Genomic DNA, 21918 nt, shown 5'->3' on the forward strand with positions numbered 1-21918 from the left:
ATAATGGATGCCTTCAGCATCTGTTATTTATTCTATAACCAGCTTTCATCCAAAAGTAACCTTTAAACAAACATTAAGATTGGGTAGTTTAACTGTTCCAATGTGTCACACACATCTACACCCTCCAGTTTAATTATGTTTGAAACATGCTTATATTTGACTCTTAGTGAGAGGGAGAGTTGTTTATATCTCCAGCTCGTAGACATTCACAACCTGGAGAAGACGATGCTTGGAGCCAGACCTGAAAGCCTGTCTCGGGCGTTTAGCTTCGCTTTTTTGGGAAGCGGCCCCGCAGCCTCCTGGAGGTAGGATTTTGCTCGCAAGGCAATTGCTTAAATGTGCCACAAGGAGGGGTGCAAGGTTCACCGAGAAGAGGACGCGGATTGCAAGTGTCGTTCGTAGGCTGCGCAGTATTTCCCGTGCACTGAAAGATCTAGTTTTATTAAAAAGCTTTTTTCCTAATAGTGTAACTTAAAAAAAAAAAATCCCATAAGGAAACATATTGTGGGATATCTTTTTGTTGCCGAGAGATCTACTATATTGGTAACTTGGCAACAATGAACATCAGGCTTTTTTGTCAGTTTATTTAATTGCATCTAATGAGAAAAACTAGATGGTGCCAATTTAATTATTGTGGATGTTCTGTGCCACTACGTTCGTGATAGGTTTGTCATTCCAGTCCTGAACCAACTAGGCAACTTCTCGAGCCTGGCTTGGGTGAGATCTTTCCATGAGCGAAGGAGTCACATACCTGGTGCCCCGGGAGCTGTGTGTTCCTGGTGTCTCCATCCCGGGGTGATGGAGAGACTTCTCTCCAAAGCGAGAGCTGGCCTGGGCTGGCACGGGGAGCACCAGAGGTGAAGCTGCTGGGAAAAGCTGAGTGCTGAGCTGGTTCCCTTCCACAGGGCAACTTGAGAGGAAAATGTCAAGCTACACAGCCAAAACCTGCACTGTTTTGGCTGTTGATTGGTAGTTTGTGGCCAAATCTAGATGCCCTTCCGTTCTGTCGTTCCTTCCAAAGGGCTCTGATGGGGGTGTGCAGGCTAGTTTGCTCCTTTAAAGAATAGCTCAGGACCTGCTGACCATCCTGCCATCGCTGCCCCCCACACTGCCGTTTCAGGATGAGCCTGCTTTAGGACCCGTCAGTGCAGTTGTCTTAGGGCACTGCTTTGTGTTGGAAGAGAATTGCCTCGAGAACAAGTTGACACAATTGCAGGCAGGGTCAGAACCAAAACCAGCTTGGGATTCTCCTTCCCCTTGTGGGATGTGACATCCCTCAGTACTTGTGTCCGGCTCTGCTGCAGAATAAAAAGCTAGATAATTATGCTTCAGATAGCACGTGTTTTTAGAAGTTAATAAGAACATCACTTAATTAAAATAAGGCACAAATGACCTTAATAATAATAAGAAAAGGTGATAACCTTCGTTTTGAAAATTAGTTGAAAAATGACTCATCCATTAACTGTCAGTGTGACAGAAATTACTGAGGGGAAGGGAGATTTTGAGTCCTGGGGGGAGAGCAGGTAGGTTTCTGCCTTCTGAGTATGCATGGGGTCACCACAGCAGCTAACCACGGTAGACAGGAGGCATATTAAGAGCCTTAATGAGCTTTGTTGTCACTTTTCCATCACGAGCAATTAATTAACTCCTTCCTTATCTATCCTGCTGTCCCCTCTCTGAACTGCACGGTCCCATAAAAATATGAGCTCTGGGGAAAAGAAAGGGATAAAAGTGGGGAGGTGAGAGCCCCCCCCAAAACAGCCAAGGAGATGCTGAAGGGCCCCAAAAGAGTGAGATCTTTGGGAAAAGCCCACAGGTAACAGTCCTTGGTGCAAAGGCAGGGTAACCCTGATGAGCTACTAATTGCTGTAATTGGTTCCAGCAGGGAAACCAGCCCACGTGCCCAGGGCTCTGTGGTGAGGACAGGGACTTGCTAAGAGGGTTCCCTGGAGGTGGTGTGAAATTGCAAACAGGAGGCCAGGACTTGGTGTCCTGGTAGGGCAGCACTGTTCCTGTAGCCCGTGCTTTAGGATCTAGGGAAGGAGCAGAGGTGAGCGCTCTGGGTTTGGTTATCACTGCTTTGCTTTGTTTTGCTTGTGGGTGAAGCTCTCGGTGCCACTGGGCTGTGCAGAGGCAAGGTGCTTGGGGGGTATGCAGTGCCAGGAAGGCATGGCCGAGTTCTTTCCTTGTGTTTTGTTGGGTGTCGTGGAAGTGTAAAACTTGGGTCCGTTAGGGCAGAAATCTGCAGCGGGTATGGGCTGCCTGTGCTGCCTGGGGCTCCCCTTTCCCACGCAGCGAGCGCCCCAAAGGCCCCGGCTGGCCGAGGAGCTTGGTGGCACTTGAGGGGACTCCAGTGCCACAAAGTTTGCGTGACTGAGAAGCCTGCCAGGCGCTGTGAGAACACAAAATTAGGTTAGAAATCAGTTGGGGCTTGGTTTTATCTTTGCTTTCTGATTCTCCCCTCCCCCCCCCCTTTTTTTTTGGTTTGTCTCTGCCCAATAACCACAAGGAGTAGGAAAGTTTTTTATTATTTTTTATTTTTTAATTATTTTTAAAGCAGACTCAGATTTCCATATCATCTCCTATTTTTAGGAGCTTCACTTAAAGGGGGAGAGGGGACCCAAAACCAGCACAACACAAAACCAAACCAACTCCCTCCAGCTCTGGTCCCCTCACTGTGCCCTACCTGGGAACGTTTCCCAGGACACCATTAGGTGTCCCCCCAAAGGTGCCTGTGGCAGGCAGGAACAGCAAGGGGAAAGGAGGGGTAAACATGGGGACAGGGCACCAGCAGACTGGCAGTACTGGGCTGTGCATTGTAGGGGTGAGCCCCTGTTTGGGGGACAGGTTCCCTGGGGATGTGGGGCCATCTTCTGGGCCCTGCACAACTCTGCCTGCATGTATAGACACCAGCAGTCCCCCAACCTGCTCCTTTAGGGGTGAAGCACAGTCAAAATAAATAAAAAAATGTTTCCAAAGGTGAAAAAAGCCCCAAGCTGTCCTATTATTTAAAGGAGCTGCCTCCCCTGTGTGACCTTTGGGTGCGTGCTGATGGGTACCTGCCGCAAGGATTTAGTCTGGATCCAAATCCCCTCTCCCTCTGCATTTCTCCCCTGAAATGGGAGCTGTCATCATGCTGCTCAATCTTTTAAGTCGGCCTGAATGCTGCTTGTCTCTCTTGCTCAATAAAAGCAAAAAGTCTCTGGGAATCTGCATGAGGTCATTGCTCTATTTTAAGGTGTGTTCTCTCCCACTGTCTTTAGTATTGGCCTGGTCTCCTCTGCTTTATGGTTCAGGTGAAGGCACGTTCCCCACGAGAGGGTTGTTGTAGTGGAAGCAGGCGAGGTAGGAGAGGCTGTATGTCTGTGAACATGCCCATTGAGACCACTGCAGTCTCTTAAAATGGGCGCCCTTTGGCAGGAAGGGGTGGAACGATGGGCACTGGGGTGGCTGCGGGTCTCCTCTTGCTCTGTGGGCAGGAGGAGCCCCAAGGTCGCCCCTCATTGCTGCTGGATGGATGGTGGTGGAAAGTGGTCTCTTGCTGCTCTCTGATAGGAAGCACAGCTGTGAAACTGCTCGAAATACTCATCGCAAGTAATAAAAGCTCAGCTGCTAGGAAGATTATGGGGGTGGACCAGCAGTGGCGTGTCGGAGAGCATTGGGTTGCTGTGATGCAAGCCGTGCATCTCAGGTGGGGTAAGCCCTCTGCCAGGGATGAAATAAACTCTTGCAGCTGGGACCTCTACCTGCTGAGCTGTGCTGGTCTTTTTTGGCTTCAGACCATGGCCCACTTGATGTCTTTAAACAAATCAATCAAAGGCCAGCGGTGGGGAAGAAAACACAAACAGGAAGGGCAGGATGGAAGAGCAGGTTTCAGAGTGAGCTGATGCCATAAGGAGGGGGGTAAATCCCTGGAGGGTGTGTGAAACGGATGGCTCCAGTATTGCCGTGGTCAGGATTTGGGTGAAAATGTGGAGGGGGGGGACTCTCTGGCTCCAGACAATACCTGGCGACTTGCGGAGGGGAAGAGCAATGAGGCTGATGAGAGGTGACCTGGGCAGGTCACTCAGAAAATCTGGTTTGCTGGCCTGCGGAGAACAGGGCAGCCTTGGCCTGATGTTATCTGGGGCTGCGTGCCAGGGAGGAGGCAGCGATGTGGGTGGGAGTCTCTAGGATGGCGTCCTGAGGAGTGGTGATATCTGTCAGGAAAGGAGATTTCAGCAAAACCTGTGATTTTTAAGAAAAACTTCATTATTTTTTTTATCTTTATATGCTCACCTGGCTGGGTGAGCAGAGGGCTCCAGACCTTGCTGTGCGGTGAGGTGGTCCCAAAGCCCACAAGATCCCAAATATTGCATCTCTGTAGGACTTTGGCATCCGGCTCCTGCTGATTGAGCTGAAGTGACTTTCCCAAGGGCACCCAGTTGTCCTTGGGCATGAAAGAGAGGGGACCCCAAATCTCTCAGTTAACCTTAAACTACCACAGCACCCTGTCTCCTCCTTAGCCTTCTTAACAGGCAACAGCTCAGGGTACCTGTTAGTGCAAAGCCTGCTCATCAACACATATTTGTATTGGTTTAACACTGAAGTTGGTGTATTTCTGGGATAATCACAAAAATGCATTGGTTTATTATTTCTTTCAATGACATTCTTATTTTAAGATGGCGATGTCATGACTAGAAGGGACCTGCTGAATAAACAGCCATTGCTTCTCTTTGTGAAAAGATTATGTTTTGTTGTGCTTGCAGAAAGGACTTCTGCTGCCACGTGTTGCCTTTTAAAAGCAAAAGGAATAATAAGCAACAAAAAAGTCTTTAGATATGGTGCCTATTTGGAAGGAAAAATCAGGTTTGCTATCGTGTGCGTCGTTCAATTTACTTTATATTAATTTGATCTTTTCTTTTCAGCGCGACCTGATTAGTTCCATATGTTTTTCCCCATGGCTTGGCCAGTAAAACTGCTTGTCTGAGTCATCAACTAGATAAATAATTGGCAGCTCCAAGGGCCCATCTCCTAAATCATTCCACAGTCGCTTGTGGCCCGAGCAGATCCCGGTTGCTTGTGCATTTGAGTCAGCTGTAAAGTCTAATCTGGTCTTTCACTGGCCCCAGGGGACCAACAAACCACCGATTACGGAGCCTCACGTCGGCTTGTCTTGGCACGGCCGCTGGAAGAACGCAGCGAGCCGCTGGGGACCGCGCGGTTGGGGCTGGTATTTATGGTTGGGGCCGAGGAGCCGTCCCAGAACGGGCACCCTGGGGTGCACACCTGGCAGCCCTGTGGTTTCTGTGTGGGGACCTGGAACGGGGCCTGGGCTTCCCAGGGGCTGAGTTGCTTCGTGGGGACCCTGTGCTGGCATCTGCCCTTGGACGGGCCGGTCTGGCCTCGGGCTGTCCTGGCATCTTTCTCTTCTCCAAATGCAGCCCTTGGTCCCAGGTGCAGCTGGCTGAAAGGCGGCCCCCAGCCGTGTGGCAGGGACTGAGAAGCACAGCTACGTGGGCTGCATGAATACAGCCCTGTGTGGCCTCCGCCTCCCCACAGCTCAGCCCTGTGCCAGGAGCAATAAAGAGGGCACGGGCCTGCTCCTTCACCCATGCTTGTCTTCTGGGAGACTCGATTCCCTTTGCTCATTCCCTCCGTTTAAATAAGAGAAACGCTGGACATCAGCTCTCCTGTCCCAGCTAGTTATTTCTGGCTTGGTTTATTTTTCTTTTTTTTTTTAAGGGTGCCATGTGGGTTTTGTGGAAGTCAGATCCAAGCAGTAAGCCCGCTGTTGTCAGGGAAGTTGTGCTGCTGTCCTGAGATTGCAAAGGGAGCTGAACTGGATGCTCCCTTCCCTGGATGTGGGGTTTGGAGGGTATGACTGCAGCTTAAAATACAACAAGGTGCCAAAAGCTGGATGAGAGCTCGGCAGCAATCTCTGAGCTTGAGGAAAAACAGTGTAAATCTGGAACAGGCCCACGGTCTTCAGAGCTGGCTCCAGGCGTCTCGGCAGGGGAGGCACAGCTTCTGCTGGGTTGGAAAAATAAAGTGTACCTCTTGTGAGATGTCCTGGCCCCTTGGCTTGTGTTAGGCGTGTTTGGGGCAAGCCTGGTGCCTCAGAGAGGTGCCCCTGAGCCCCAGGGCAGGTGGTGGGCATGGGGAGGGGGCAGAGCCCTCCTGCCCTTCAGCTGGCGTTGAGGAGTTCCAGGTAAGTGAAGTTAAGGGAGAATGAAATGATTGCACTGGGCTGGGATAAAGGCCACATTATCGTACTGCAGCACGTGGCAGTGGCATCGAGCAGCGTCAAAATGAGCTTCAGGGAACTGAAACCAAGCAAATCGATGGGTTCTTATGTGCGCGTCTCTGCCACAACGCGAGCCAACATGGCTCCTGCCGTGGCAGTGCTGGGCCCGGGCCTCTGAGGCCTGCTCAGGTCCTCGTTTGACTGGTGCCTGCTTTGGGCTCTGTGGGGCTCCCAGGAGCTCAGCGGCCTTTCTGTGCAAGGCGAAGGGTGCCGGGTGAGCCCTTTGGTGAATGGGGCCAACAGGTGACTGTTTCCCAAGCACATGGTTAGCTCCCCTGAGCAGCCTGTGCAAAGATGGGCGTCTCTTCTTCCCTAACCTTCCTCTCATGATTTCTTCCTTCTCTCTGTCCTCTTGAATGTTTTGATGTGGATCTAGATTGATGTTTTGCAAAAAAACAGCTCTCTTCCATGGCAGCCCAGTGCCTTTTCCTCCTCTTCCAGCCCAGAAAGGACCAGCACTGGCTCCTAACCTCTCCATGGGACTGGGTCCCTCTGTGCCCCCAGCACACACAGACTTGCTGGGGGAGAGGGGTGAGAAGAAGCAGAGGACTGGAAGAAGCATTTTGTTAGTCAATGCGACCGGTCGAGTTGAATAATGTGTTAAAGTTTGACAGTTGTTGATGTGTTGAGCATTTTGTACCATTACAGGGTTTTAGGAGTCCCAATGCAGATTTTCTATAATTTGTTTGTTGTGATTTGAGTGTTTTCCTTGAAGAAAGAAAATTCGCCATGCAATTTACTGCGTGCATGTAAATTTTTTTTTAATGTGAAGTGGAAGCAAGCATCTGAAATCATTCTTCTTCTTCTGACAGCAACATCTGTAAAACCTTAACGCTGGGAGGAGGCAGAAACCAAGAGATTTATAACCTCCCGCTGAAATATTGGAACGACCTTATTTCCCGGCAATTAGCTTTGCTCAAAACATTTTTGTTTCCTATTAGAAGCAATCTACTAACATTTATATTGATGTGTTTAATAGTTGTTGGCCATCTCTGAATTCCAGCAGGCAAGGCAGAAGGGGAGGGGAGGAACACGCTCTCTAAACTGTGAGCACATTTGTGTTGCATTGTGTGTTGCGTTTGTTGATAGTGGTGAAAACATCCATCACGCTATGCTCTGGGATGGGGATGACATCTTCGGGGAAAGGGAAGGGAATTGGTCCTTGGCCAAAGCTTCCCTACCGCTGCAGTGTATCAGGACGAGCTCCAGCACCTTTGCTGGAGAGGGGATCTTGGTTCAGCCGAAACTCACGAAGAGTGGAGAAATGGAGAGAGGCGAGGAAGGAGCCGCCCCTACACGTAAGATGCTGGAGGAATGAGTAAGGGCTCTGATGAACAAGCGGGGATGAGGCGGTAGAAGAGGATACCATTGCCAAGCCCAGGGGCACAGAGACAGGCGTGCGTCCAACTCAGCCCCTGCATCCCGGTGCCTGGCAGACTATCACCCTGTAGACTTCAAGAACAGTTTAACCTTAAAATTAGGATGAAAAGCAGGTGGCCGGGAGGACCGTTCCTGTCCTGCAGCGGATGTGACCATCTACAGCTGAGCAGGGAGCTGGTGACAGCAGCCCCTGAGACCTCTCTGGGGCAACCTGGGAGAGAGAATTTCTCACAGCCCTCAGCGAGGAGTGATTTTTAGTTAGATGGGTGGGTTTTTTGGGGATCTTCAGAGCATGATGGCATGGGATGAAACTGAGAATCGTATTTTAGGCTGAGTTGCAATGTGAGGAAAGCCTAATGTCTGAATGCATTCATAGCCTGGGAGGGAAGTTGCAGTGAATGCTGTGACAGTATTGTCTTCTAGGAGCAGGAAAAAGAAATGCCTGCTTGCTCCTTGGCTTTGAGCTCAGGCAGATAAATGTATCTAGATAGAGTCCTGAATGGATCTGAAAAAGACTAATGGTTTAATTGTTGAAAAAACACCGTTTTAGGAATGTCGAAACAAAGTTAAGTTTGAAATATTGAGGATGTTTAAGGACAGTGACTTGTTTCTTTGTTTTGAAATGATTTATTTGCCTTGAATTTTATTTTTTATTTTTCTTTGGGGTGGTGGTGATTTGGGATATTATTAACTGGCTGTGGAATGTTCCTGTGATGGGCAGCATGGAGGAGAAGCTTTCTGGGGAAATGCTGTGGCCTTGCCTATGAGGGATTGTCATCCCTAGTGTTCATTCGAATTTTGTTGTCTATTTGCTTGCTGGAGGTTTCTTTCACCAGGAGATATCACTTGGGAAGTTTGCTCCAGGACAGACAGCTGATGGTGTCAGCTCAGTTTTGTTAAAGTACAATGGCAATTCACTTGCTTTGGCTGAAAAAAGACGTTCCTGGCCCAGCTGCTTCCAGCTCTGCCACAGTTCACCATCCCCTGTGCTGTGCAGTTGTGACAGTTTTATCAGGCTGTGTGGTTAGCTGAATAACCACATGGTCCAGGTTAGAAACCGACCCCTTCTGGGGCTGCAGCAGTGAACACGGAGCTGCAGGCCTCAAGGATGGCAATTTCTTAATCTGGTTTGACTTGAGAGCCACGGCTTTGTACGGTCACACCCGAATATTCACCCACTCGGATGATTTCTCCCCATAAATCACTCGGTGGCTGAGATGCTTTCCCCAGTTGTGCAGGGGCTGTGTTGAAATAGCCACTTAGGACCAAACCTAGAGATGCTCTGCAGGTGTAGAGGTTGTTTTGACAACCTTGGGGAGCAAAGATGCGTGCCTCAAAGAGGCAGAGGTTACCTGCCTCTTTAATGCCGTGGGGCCATGGGCTGGGTCCTCTGTGGGGCTTGGGGCACTCCTGCTGAGGTCGATTAGGGGCTGCACCCTTCTGGTGGGGCTGGAGGTTGAGAAACATCTCTGAGATGCTGCAGCAAAGTCCTCCTGGTGCATTTGTGTCCATAGATGGCTGGAGCACAACAAGGCAAGCTGAACAGCAGGCTGAGGACACCACTCCTCCCCCAGTGCACGGGCACGTTAGGTATGGAGAAGATCACATCCCTCCTGCTCTCTGCTGCACGGCCTGCCGTGGAGGGAGGGTGCTGCTGTCAGTCAGCAGCCTGTCTCGCTGCAGGCATTCCTGGCACAAGTCTCTTCAGGTTCACCTCTTTGTGTGTAGTCAAATAATTCCCCCTCCAAGGAGCTCATTTGTCTTTCTTTTTCTTTCCAAGGGGCCAGGGCAGCTCCTGCTCCCCATTCTTCCCTCCCGAGAGAGGCTGAAACCCCCCCTGCTCTTCGCTGCAGGCACTGCCGTGTGGGCCCAGCGTAAGGCGATGTGAGAGATGGATTCTCCTGCGCATTCACCTCCAATTACATTTTTGTGTCTGTAAAGCATTGCTTAGATGGATCCAGAGACTTTCTCGTATCCCATTTCCGTGGGTCTGGTTTGACACCGCCCGGTGCCACTGGCTCCTAGGAGGTCCCAGGGCATGGGCAGCTGGTCACGCAGCGGGCGACCTGCCCCGCTCCCCTGGCTGTGATGCAAGGGGCTGCTGGGAGTTGCCAAAAATCCCTTAAGAAAGCTAAACACCCAGGGAGAGGAGGAGGGCTGTTGAAGAACAACGTCGGTTCCACCCCAAAAGGGATAAACTGGCCACAAATTGACCTATGCTGCTTCTAGCTGTTAGGAAGGCGGATGGCAAAGCCGGTTAACACAGGAGCTGATGGGGGGCCAAAACTCGAGTGAGCTCGTGATGGAGGCTGGGGGGCAGCTCGGTTTGGTCCTTGTTCCCAGAGCGTCACCTGCTCAAAAATAGGGAGAATTCAATTGGGAGAAAGGATGCAGAGAGGGAAACTGGTCCCTGTGCTGAAAGAGCAGTGGCTGCCAGTGGGACTGGGAGATGGTCCTTTTGTTTCACACGTGCCCCCAAGGATGCTACGCGGGCTGGGGGCAGCACCCTTGCCTCCCTGGACAAAGTGGCTTTTCAGCAGTGGATTATTCTGGTGGAGGTACCGTAAGCATGTATTTTGGCAGAGGGATGCTGCTTCTGGGGGTCCTTTTGTGCCGGGAACTCAGTGTGTGGGACCGTCCTCGCTCTCCCTTCCCAGGGGCAGGTCTCTTCACCTCCCGGCTGCGGGCGGGCGCAGCACGTGGAATTAGCCGGGGATGTGTGGGTGCACGTGTTTATTTTCTTACTGCTTTTGAAAGAGCAACGTTGTGGTGGCTGACATCTAATCCTAAATTTGGGATACCTGACATTGTAAGGAGAAAACAAACCTTCCTGCACTTAAAATGAGTGGCGGGGCGGGTCTGGCCCCAGCGCCTTTCAGAACTCCTTTGACCTTGCGAGCAGACCCCCTGGGCTGACTGACAGCCTTTTACGGCCGCATTAGAGCTGAGGTGACCTTGTTTATCTGGGGATTCACCTGGGAGACAGCAGACATGTCCAGGGATATTAAGTCTCGAGCTGAAAATGTTTGCTCAGGTATTAGGGCTAGAGTTAATTTAGACTGAATGCCTCCTCGGTGGCACCAGCCGCTGCTCCGCGGGACTAGGCGCCCCCCGGCCGATGACAGTTGTTTTAGGCTTGCCTTAGACATCAGGTTCCCGAGGGTAGGGCCGGAGGGGAGCCACGCGGAGTCTTTCAGCTCACTCTGAGTTTCCTTTGTTTAATATCTCTTGGGTTTTTGATGGAAAAATGAGCCCAGGTGAAAGGGGCAGGGTAGGGTCCCTTTGGATGTCACCCGGGGAAGGAAGCCAGCCCAGCAGATTGATTTCATCTGCCCTGCAGCCTCCAGTGCTGCTCTGTGCAGGCCAGCAGCATCCTTGGGCTGCAGCAGAGATGATCCTGGATGCAGGGAGAGCACTTGATTTTCTTTCTTTGGGCTGGTAGACCGCTAACACTCAATGTGCATGGGTAGTCGCTGCATCCCATCCCTGGGGAGGAACGAGTGCTGCTTCTCCCCGTGTCCCTCCCGAGGCCATGTCCCCGCTCTTCCCCAGGTTTTCCTCAGCTGCTCTTTGGGCTGAATCCATGCCGCTGCTCGTCCTGTAGGGACGTTTGTGCCTCTGACATGTGGTAGATACCAGAGAACTCATGGGTGATGGTTATCTTTGTGAAGCACACGAAGAGGTGGCTGTTCCTGTGCTTCAGAGGCTGGGGCATCGTGGTGCTTGGGAGGGTGGGAAAACACAAGTGAAGGTGTTGGAAACCAGGCGCTGGGCTTCCCGGAGCTGCGGTGTGGGTTGTCACAAGCAGATCTCTTGCAGGTTTGCATTTCGGCTGTGTGATTCCCCTCCAGGATCCCCCCAAAAGCTCAACCTCCTCTGCTGGGACCCCACAGCTTCTCAGAGCAGAAGCTTCTGGCTGGGCTCAGGGAGACCCAGAGGGGAAACCTGGAGCCGATCGCTGGCGACAGTGCAGGTGTCCTGGTGTTCCCATAAACTCGTGTAGGCCAGAACGAACCCTTTTATTCCGTATTGCTGGCACGCCTGAGCTGTGCTGGTTTATCCAGGAGCCGTCACCCCCCTTGGTTCGTCCAGCCCTGCAGCCAGCGCTGCTGGAGCCGTGGGCAGGAGCCGGAGCACAGCAGATCTGACACGTGGGCTGCAGGGAGCAGCGAGGCTGAAAACACGTCCCTTGTGCTGTGGGACCCCCTGGGGGGATCTGAGGTGCTCAGCACGGCGTGGGCACCGCTGTGTGTCCGTCCGGAGCTGGCCCAGCCTCAGCAGTGAGCCCAGCGTGGAGCCCTTTGGAAACGCGGCCGCTGCAGCCTCCCTGCACCGGGGGGCTGGGCTCGCGCCGCTCAGCTATTTATTTAAGAAAAAAAATATTATCATTTCAGGCGTCGGCGGAGTGGGCTGTATCACCATTGTATCAGCGATGTGGTTTTAAGGCACTTTCCTCCGCTTAAATGCTATTTGCCTTCTCCTTCAGGCAATTGAATTTAAGAAAACTCTGGTCGCCCAGATCTGGTCGGGCAGATTCCTCCCCCTGAGCGCGATTCCCAGCAGGGATCAGCTCTGCAGAAACTCTGGGAGCTGTCACTTCGGTGCACCGGGCTGAACGGATTACCCAGCCCTGCATCGTCTGCTCTTTTATCTGCCCCAAAGCGGTGGGAAGCCAGGAGTAACCCCCAAGGGTTCCTCCGAGCAGCGGTTTCTGGAGCCCGGGGTCAGGTGGCTGTTATCGTAGCTAAAGGTGTTTAACCCCAATTGATTTTGACAAGCCCTATTAGCAGATCCCCCAATTACTTATTGGGTTTTTAGAGGAACGTTGCCGATTTGAGGCTTGATGCGCTAACCCCAGCGCTGCTGGCAGGACGTGGCAGGTACCGAACCTGCCTGGATGGATGGAAAAAAAATAATAATAAATCCCCATTGATCTTCAGGGCCAAATTCTGACCCTTCCCTGGGGCTGGGAGCTCTTGAGGGTGGCGCAGCCAGATCGCATGCTGCTGGTTTAAGAAGTAAGACAGATGAAGCGTCCTGCCCTGCAAAGCACCGAGCATCCTCGGGGCTGCCGGCGTTGGGCACAGACCCTGGGTGACTTGTTTGCCAGACACGGCGGCAACACCTGATGGTGGATCCCAGGAGAAAAGGGAGATTACTGGCTATTTTGGCAGGCTCAGCCCCCATGTTGATCAGCAACGTGGTTGAATTCAGAGCCCCAAAGCCCTGCAGGCGGGGGCCCTGGCAGGGCAGGCAGAGGAGCTGCCCAGAGCCTTCTGCCGGTGAGAAACGCCCGGCGCTGAGCTCCAAGGCTCAGCTCCCAAGGACGGTTGAGATCATTTGGAAATGACTGGGAGTTATGTGACTAAGTAATCTCGGAGGATCTGGGCATTGCACCACTGGCGAATTTCTTCTTATGGCATCGGGAGCTGTTGGCTCCGGGCTTCGCCACCCGTTCCAGCGAGTGACTTGCGAGTCCTCCGAGGTGTTTGGTAACAAACACCTTGTAAAATGCATAAAAACTTGAATTGCAGCGTTCACGGGTAATGTGCCAGGCCAAGGGATAACTGCTGGTAGGTTTTTTTTTTTTAACCTGTTGTCTGCAAGACCAATGAACTTCAGGGTTTTGCAGAGACAAAAGTGTTGAACACAGTGTTTACAACCAGCTCCCTCGTCCTTCAGTGAGTGGGCAGGTTTACAAGGCACTTCTTAAAAAGAGAAGAGGCCCTCATTAAGCAGCAGTGCATTTGTTGTTTCTTGATCATTTGACAGCAATTCATAATCCATTTCTTGTTTCTGTTATGGGCATATTTGTATTATGGTGTTCATTCCCCACCTACTATTTCTGAAGATAACTTTCACATTGAAAACCGCCCATATTCTTCCAAATAAAGAATGGCATTGAAATGGAAGATATTTCTTCCAGATGATTACTTTCAAAACAGCCAGTTCCTTGCCTTGTTTGAGGTTATTAAAGCTTTTTTGTTGTTGTTTTATTGCAGGAGGTTTTAGCTCAAGCCTCCAGAAATTTGGGCAATGGAGGCAGCTGCCGTCGGCATTGGAAACGTACAGTGGAGATTTTGGCAACTGATGTCCTGAGTAACCTTGGCCAAGTCATCTAAAGGTAAGGAGCCTCTCCTTGCTGATTTCTGGGGGTTATCGGTCATCTGCAGAGGTGGCTTTGGTCCCTCAGCCTGCCTGTGGGGTGAGAGCAGCGGTGGCTCCGTGCTTGTGTAGGTGTGGAGCTGGTTGGCTTCAAGCAGGGGACATCTCGTGCCCTAGCCATAGTGTTCGGCAGCATCCCATGGGCTTTCTGGGCTCTCAGGGCCTTGAAGTGACCTGCAAACCTCCGTTTTAGGTGTTCTCTCTTCTCTTGTCCGGAGCTGCGTTGTTTAGGAAAATGCTGATGTCGATGTGAAAAGTCCTGGCAGTGGCTGGGCTGGGTCACGGGGCAGGAACAAATCACTTTCCCACTAGGGAAAGGTCATCTGTGAAATTTTACGGACAGTTCCCCTGTTCTCCAAATACCCTCTCCCCCCGGCTTTTTTTTTTAATATTTTTTTTTTCCGTGTGTAATTGCGTGTCAGACCAAGTGCACTGAGAATGTGAGCAGGGTCTGATACAAGGAGGGTGAAATGAGATAATCCGTGTTTTCATCATCCATAGGCCTCTCTTTTCACAGCCCGTGGGCCGTACTTTATTAGGCTGAGCAGCTCTGGGCCTGCAAGAAAGAGGAGGACTTTCTCATCCCGATGAGAATGGGGCAGTGAATGGATTCCAAGTGTTTACTCAGCGTTTGTCTCGTGCTTTATCAAAGGCATGAGGAGGAGGTGCCGACAGACCTTTTGTCCCGCTGATGTGTTATGACAATGTTCCATGAATATGCAGAATGGCAGAAGGGATTAGAGCCAGTACAATTCCCCTCCGGCGCTGCTTTTTTTTTTTCTTTTTTTTTTCTTTTTCCTTTTTTTTATTTTTGCCTGGGATGTTCAGGGGTTTAAGGGTGACCTGCTCGCAGTCAGGGCACTAAACATCAGATTTCCCCGCAGATAGGGGAGTAAAAATCCCACACTTGTCCAAAGCTGTTAGCGTCTGGCTCGAAGGTTGGGCTGCCGTAGTCACTGGCTGCTCTTTATGAAGCTTGGGCTGGCAGGGGCTGCCTGGCTGACAGCTTTGTGTTTCAGGAGACAGGGGGATATTGGGGCGTAATTAAAACCTGAGTTGATCAGTGACACGTGAAACCCAGGCCGATGGTGATGTGGCTGCTGCTTTTCTCTTGGTGTGGGCTGGCAGCAATGCCTCGCCGTGCTCTGCTGCTGCTACCCAAAGTCCTCATCCAGGCTGCCCAAAATGTGGGTGTCGTTCAGTGGTGCTGGCATCGGGCAGTGATGCTCTCCGTGCTCTGAGCTCATCCCTTTGTCTGTAGGGGTTAATGAGTTAATGCTCCTGCGAGGCAGGTGGTGGGCATTATCTCCCTTTTCAATATGGGGAGATGATGGAGATGATGCTGCAGCAGGTCGGAGGGAGCAGGCACGGTGCTGGAGCCCCGGGCATAAATCCAAGCTTTCCTCTTGCGTTTCCGATCCTTCTCCAAGTGGTGCTGTTGAGCGATGGCCAGCAGCCGTCAACCTGTCCTGGTTGTGGTGCCTTTCTTCTGTGTAGCTGAGCAAAGGTGTTCCACCTGAGAAAATATTCTCCACTGGTCTCCTATATCTTGAGAATCTTTCCCGTCCTGTTCCCCAAATGGTTTGAGGGGGAGCTCCCCGGGTATGTATATACGAGGTTAATGGTGGCTTTCTGTGTCCTATCTGGGTCCTGTCGGTGCGGTTGCTGTGTGTGGGGCTGTCAAGTTGGTAACTGGAGAGTACGGAGGGGAAAAACAGCGGGGAAGGAGGCAGAGCCTCCCTGAAGTCCTGGCACCGGCCGTGGGGAGGTGGCGCCCGCTGCCATGGCACGTGTCGTCGCTTGCTGGTGTCCCTCTCCAGCGACTTGGGAACGCAGGCAGTAAGTAACCTAATGAATTTTGATGCAATTAGCCTGATGCCAGCTCTCAGCTGGTGGCCCGTGAGAGCACTTGGCAATGGCTCCGGTGTCTGCCGTGCCCACTGCCTGCCCTTGCTGCCGCCGGAGGGTGCAGACCCCCTCCGAGGGGTCTGGGCAGCACTGGGCTGTGTTCCTGGCAATCCCGGACCCAAAACTCCTTGGGCTGGTTGCTCAGGCAGCCAAATTCCTGAGGCCGGCTTAAAAAGGACCGGGGAGCTTTTGCCATCCGTCTGCTTTCAGCACCGTCAGCAGTGCGAGGCCTGCCTTTGCCCTGTGGGCTGCGCACGGAGGGTCGCAGTGCTCGCGCTGTCCTCTGCAATCAGGCCTCCTCCACCGCAGCATAAGGGAAGAACAATGAAATGTGAACAAGTCCTTCCCCCTTGGAGGAACCTGTGACGAAAACACGATTGGCAGCCCTGGGAAGGAGGCCTCGGAGCTGGCCTGGGTGCCAACCCTGCGTGGGCCAAGGGGATTTCCTGACGCCAGCTGGGCAAACCAGTGACCTGAGTCAGAGTGCATGGGATGAGGCTCGGGAGCAGGAAAAGCTGGTTGTGGAGCAGCATGCGTGAAGGCAGAAAGCCACCAGAATGAGGTGGGAGCTTGGAGCTCCAGCAAAGAGGCTGAGGCTGCCTGGCGTCGCCCGTTTCTCACCCAAGCAGAAGCAATTCGGCAAAGCCCACAACTTGGTGAGCCGGGATGCAGCTGTATGCACCACAGCCCTGTCACCCAGTGGGACAGGGCTGGGGCAGGAGCAGAAGTGGCGTGGTGTGGGCCTCCAGAGCAGCTACCCCAGAGCCAGAGGTGATGGGCGAACCGCAGCAGCTCTCCCCAGGCACTCGGCGCTGACAGAAGCAGCCCAGATCTGGGTGCGGGCGCCAGCCGTCCACCTGCATCCAACACCGCTGTGATACAGAGATTCCCATCTCGGCTGGAGGACCCCAGTGCCCACAGGTGCTTTGGAAGTGGTAGGTGGGAAGGGGTTGATTGAATCTTTGTGGGCCCCCAAAATAAAAAGATTTCTGGCTCGCTTCTGGCAGCCCCAGGTAGCACAGGGCAGGGCTAGCTTTGGCTAGGAGCAGTGTGTGACAACGCTGTGATTCGTGCCTGTCCAGTCTGATCTGAGTCTGAATCGTCTCTCTTCCCTTATCATGAGGAAATTATGTGATGAACATGGGCCTGTTGTGGCTGGAGACCCTCTTCCTTCACCGTATGCACGTTGAAGTCACTGCATGAAATATTGGTCACTGGACATCTGTGGAGTGCTGTCAAAGGCATCCGAGGTCTCTACAACCTGAGCCCGCCCGCCAGCCAGCCATTTTCTGCACCAGCACAGACACATGGTGAGATGTCCCCATTTTGGGCAGAAGGGCTGGGAAGTGGCCAGGCCACCTCCTCAGTGCCTGGGGAATATGAAGACAGGTGCCTTGCTCCTGGACTTGCCTCTTCTCTTGCTCGGCTTTAGGATGCCCAGCAGAGGTATCGTGCTTGGCTACCAGCCCTTGGCTCCCCATCAGCCCTGTGGGCCTTTGAGACCCTTCTCCAGGCAAGCATATGGGGCTGGTTGGGAGGATCTCTGCTCTTCTTCCCCCCAGATCATCATCGACGTGAGGCCTCAGCTCTGCACGCTTGCTGGGAAATGCTCCCAGCTCCGGCCCCAGTGTCCTACCCAGCTTCCAGCCACCAGCTCCTGGGCACCCTGCACCTCCAGCTGAGATCCCTCCTCCTCCACTACCAGGAGGGGACTGACAGAGGTGCCTGGCCCAGCCAGGAGGGATTAAAGGGCTTTTGTTTCAAAAGCATTTTAAGCAACGTGAAAAAAAAAAGCCAACCTGCCGGGCTGGCTGCAGGCGGATTGGATCGGAGGTATAAGACAGGGAAATTTTCCACGACAGAGGTGTGCTTCTGGCCTAAGGGGAGGGAAAAGGCTATTGTGTTTGGAGTGAATGGAATCACTCCTGGCAGGAGCATTCAACAGAGGAAAAAGAATCGGCAGTGAGCTAGCAAGGTGGGATTTTACCTGTCTGCCTGGGCTTGCAGCTAATCAGTCCAGCAGTTACAGGGGGGTAACGGAAGGATGAGGGAAAAGGAAACTTCTGTAGTGAAATGCTTGCCTGGGAGCCCTGATGTGCAGCGTTTGGGCGTCAGTCCCCTGATTTGACTGAAAAATGCAAGCCTTGGTGGGTTTGGGGTGAGATGCAGGTGGTCTGTACAGCAAATTCGCCTATTGCATGGCAGCCAGTGAGCGCTGGGGCAGCAGCAGGGCTCCCGGGTGTGGGGCCAGGGAGGGGGAAATAGTGGGGCAGTGCGAGAAACCTGCTCCCCGTTCGGTGCCTGTGGCTGGGCTGTGTTCTGCCTGCTCCGCTCTTGTTCCCACCTTCCTCAGGTGGGTTTGCAGAGGCTTTCGGCAGACCTGGTGGGCCAGGTTCTCCCGTGGACCTGGTGCTTGTTTACAAGGTGAAAACGCTACAGTTCTGTGTGAGCCTCGCAGAACGGCCCTGCAGGGCGCCGGGCTTTAATCGCCTACCTCACGTCCTCCGGAGAAACCCGGGTTCTGCTGGGAAGAGGTGGCTCTTAAGGACACGGTTGGAAAGTTTGAGACCAAGGTTCCTTGTGAAGATCTGCTCTTGCAGGGGTTGTCCTCAGGAATTTGTGTCGCGGTTTGTTCCACCGCCTCTTTTGACTGAGGGCACCGGGAAGGGCAGCGGCGCCACCAGGGCAAGGCCCAGCCCAGCCTGACCCTCCTGCCTGCCCTCTTCTTTGGCTTGGATTTTGGCCACAAGATACGGAGCTGGGGCATTTCCCTTTTTCCAGGAAAATTAAATATTGATTATCACAAATCTTTGTTTCTCTTCAATGAACAACCAATAAAAGCACCAAAGTCTGTAGAAGCCAAATCTCTAAAACTCCAAACCGAGCTTTGTTCCTGATCGTGGCTTTCAATGCCTCAAGTCTTTTAGAATCTTTTATATCTTCCCTCAAGTTTAAACAGATACTTCTCTTAAGAATATTATTGTTTTGTAAACAGACAACAAGAAGGAAGCAGTTGTTTTTTTTTTTTCCTTTCACCCCCTTTATTTCACTTTATTGAAAGAAAGCTTCAGTTTTTATTTGAAATTTAATTCTGAGTAGAAAATCTTAAATAGTTGGAGTGGAAAAAACTTCACCACGAGGGTGAAGAAGGGTTTGCAAGTTCCGTTCTTTAGAAGTTTTTCCCCAGTTTGGTAAATGCTTTACCTGTACCATACCCGTACTGTTAGTGAGGAAATGACTTTGCCTGGGTGTTGCTGCACCGTTACCTACAAATATGCTGGTGACTGAGTGAGTTCATGAGAAGTGCTCGTTTGCTGTAGTCGTCTCCTTCTTGTGTCTGGGAGGAGTGCACAGCTGGTACAAGTGTGGCTTCCAGCACAGGATATCCACGTGCATTTGGTTGGGGTATTTTGGGGCAGGCTCACCCCTTCCCCAGGGTCCCGTTACAGTGCCAAGTGACAGAGCAGCGCCGGGCACAAAGTCATCAGCCCCTCCTGGCTTACCCCCATTATACCCTGGGGGGATTTGGGCTACCCAGAAATTTCGCACCACGGAGTGCTGCTGCCTCTCCTTGCTGTTGCTCGCACAGACAAGTGGTTTCAAGCTCCTGCTAGCAGCCACGTGCCAGTGCACAAAGGTAGCCGAGAGAAGCAAGTTCACCCGTCCTCTAAAGCAATTTCTGGAGGTAAAAGAGCAGTTTAAGCTGTTGTGTGTGCTCAGGCTGAACCGATGTGGAAGGCAGCAGATGCTGGCAAAGCTTGCACATACTTAGCGAACGTGATTTACTCCTTCTGCATTGCCTTGTTTTAAAGTGAGAGACAGGTCTCGCTTGTGGAAGCCATTTTTATTGTAACCGTCCAGCTTTTTGTAAAATATCGGGGGCAGAAAGAGCACCTGGAGTGAGAAAACATATGTGGGAATTAGTGTCTGACTGGTTCGGCTTTCCTCGTTCAGGGGTAGGGCTCAGCCTGGTTCCTGCCCACCTCTGTCCTGCTGCTCTGTCCGTCTGTCAAAACCACTCCGCCACCCGGCTCCTACCCCTGCGAAGCTGGGAGCTGTCTGAACGCTCCCAGCAGCTTTCAAGTAGCTGCTCACCACCTGGAGCCTCGGCCAGCCCCGAGCCCGAGACGGGGCCAGGGCTCCTCCCGCGGTGCGCAGCGTTACACGGGAGCAGGGCCTCGGACCAGGACCCCTTCACCTGGTGAGCCTTCATGTCCTGCTGCCCAGACGAGACCTCTTTTCCTTTGTGTGGTCGCAGGTAGCTCCAGACCCAGCCGGTGTCGGGTTTTCATTTTCCCATTCTTCTTCTGATGTTTAGACCACTTAAAAAAAAAAAAAAAAAAAAGGTAATATGATTGCTTGTGGGACTAAATGAGAAAAGCTGTTCCTCCTTTACACCCCTTAACCTTTTTCCCTCCCGAACTGCTTCTTGCTAAATCACTGTACTTAAAAATCTTTGTGTCTGCATTAAAAAAAAAAATCACGCCTGCAAAGCTGAAGGTTTCCATCCCCCCCCCCAGCCCCCGGGGGTAAGTTTCTTTGTTCTTCACGGCATGGTCTTCAGTGACTCCCTTCACCTTCACGGCGTTCTCACCTTCTCCAGCGACTGGGCAAGTCAGATCCTCAGGCTGTGGGTCACCAAGTGCCCAACGCTCAGATACGCGCTCAAGTTAAATGCACGCTCCCGGAGCCGTAGGAGTCTTGGTCATTTCCCCTCCTCCTCCCAAGGGGATGAAGGGTCCCTGCCGTGCTCTTGGTTTGCTTCCCTCGCTGAAGAGCTGCCTCCTGCCTAAGAAAAACCAAACTCTGGAGAAAGGCGCGGTTCTGTATGCTGAACACTCCCGCTGCCCCTGTTCTTGCCCTCATTTGGCAGAAGGGAAGCTGAGGCAGTTTACCCCAGCACGCCCAGTAGCTGACCAGGACTGGAGCAGCACAGCTCTGCCAGACCCCACGCTGCCCTGCCTGAGCCCTGAGGAGGGCAGAAGATGAACCAGGGACGTCTGCAGAGAAACTAAGAACAAAACCAGATGCGGGCACAAGTGAGGGAACGAGTGAGGGTGGGAAATAAACCGGGCAATGAATTCTTGCTTGGACCGTAAAATAAAACCTCTAGGAGATGCTTAAAGAAGGTGGGATGGGGAATCTTATTTTAAGCGGCTTGGTGGCTTTTTAGCTCAAACAGGAGAGGAAGATGATGGTGCGATCCGAGCCACATCTGCTTGCCTCCGTGGCAAAAGGCTTTGTCCTGCTGTCTGCTCGGAAATACTTTTAACCGAGTCACGAAGTTGAAGGCTGTGATTTTTACTGCTCACAGGATAGGAGGGATCTGCCACCGTCTGACGCCCGGCAGGGCTTCCTGAGTGCTACCTTCGGCCTCGCTGAGGGAGAGACCCCTTTTTCCCCTGTCCGCCCCCAAAATGCCATCCCTGCCCCGCATCCCTCGTACCTGCGGGCAGCCCCGAGCTCTGCGCGTCCCTTTCCGCTCTCCCACGGGGAAATCAAATCAAATACAAAACAAAAGCTTGCTTTCCTTACCCAGGAGGCTGCACAGTAGCAAACCGGGGGGGTTGGGGCAGAGCAGCCCCGGCTCTCTCCGTCGCCGCGTCCTGGCCGCCTCGGAGCGCTTTTCCCAGGGAAAAACTCAACGAAAGCCGGGCAGCGGGGGGGGCCGGGGGGCAGGCTTACCTGCTCTCCTGCCGGCGGCCGGCCGCGGGATAAAACTCGCCCTGCGTTTGGCCGGCGGGGCTCGCTTTAATTTCCCCCCTGCTCGGAAAACGGAGCTGGAAACCGAGCGAGCGCCCGGGCGGATCGCGCGGCCCTCTCGGGAGCGGGTTTCCCCCGGGGGCCTCGCTGCCCAAGGCACCCCCGGCGAGGGGCCGGGGGGATTTGCCCGTGGGAGACGGGTCCCGGGTTCCCCCCCCTCCCCCCCAGCGGAGGGCCCGGCTGGGCCGGCCCGGGCTCCGCACGCCCCCGGGGGTGGGCAGGGGGGCGGCCGCCCTATATATTGCAAAGCGGCTCGGGGCCCGGCTCCCCATCGCCGGGAGCTGCCGCGGCGCCTGCCCCCTTTCCCCTTCCCCTTCCCCTCCCTCTCCCTCTCCCCCATCCCTCGGGGGGGGCTCTTTCTCCCGTGCCCCCCCCCCTTACCCCCGTCCCTCCGGCCGTATATGACCGCGGCCGGC

At 52.9% G+C, this 21918-nt stretch overlaps 1 long non-coding RNA gene across 2 annotated transcripts; it reads left to right on the forward strand.

Annotated features, from left to right (window-relative positions):
• Positions 1 to 1831: 1831 nt before the first annotated feature.
• On the forward strand, positions 1832 to 21793 carry LOC121074113. Of its 2 annotated transcripts, none has more exons than XR_005822136.1 (3): positions 1832 to 2050; positions 13669 to 13790; positions 14349 to 14931. It is a non-coding gene; the product is annotated as an uncharacterized LOC121074113 (long non-coding RNA). The 2 variants fall into 2 exon arrangements; XR_005822135.1 differs by lacking the exon at positions 14349 to 14931 and adding an exon at positions 20468 to 21793 and having other exon boundaries at positions 1835 to 2050.
• Positions 21794 to 21918: the final 125 nt, after the last annotated feature.

Source organism: Cygnus olor, chromosome 8 (genome assembly GCF_009769625.2).
Source record: "Cygnus olor isolate bCygOlo1 chromosome 8, bCygOlo1.pri.v2, whole genome shotgun sequence".
In the NCBI taxonomy this organism is placed as follows: Eukaryota; Metazoa; Chordata; class Aves; order Anseriformes; family Anatidae; genus Cygnus; species Cygnus olor.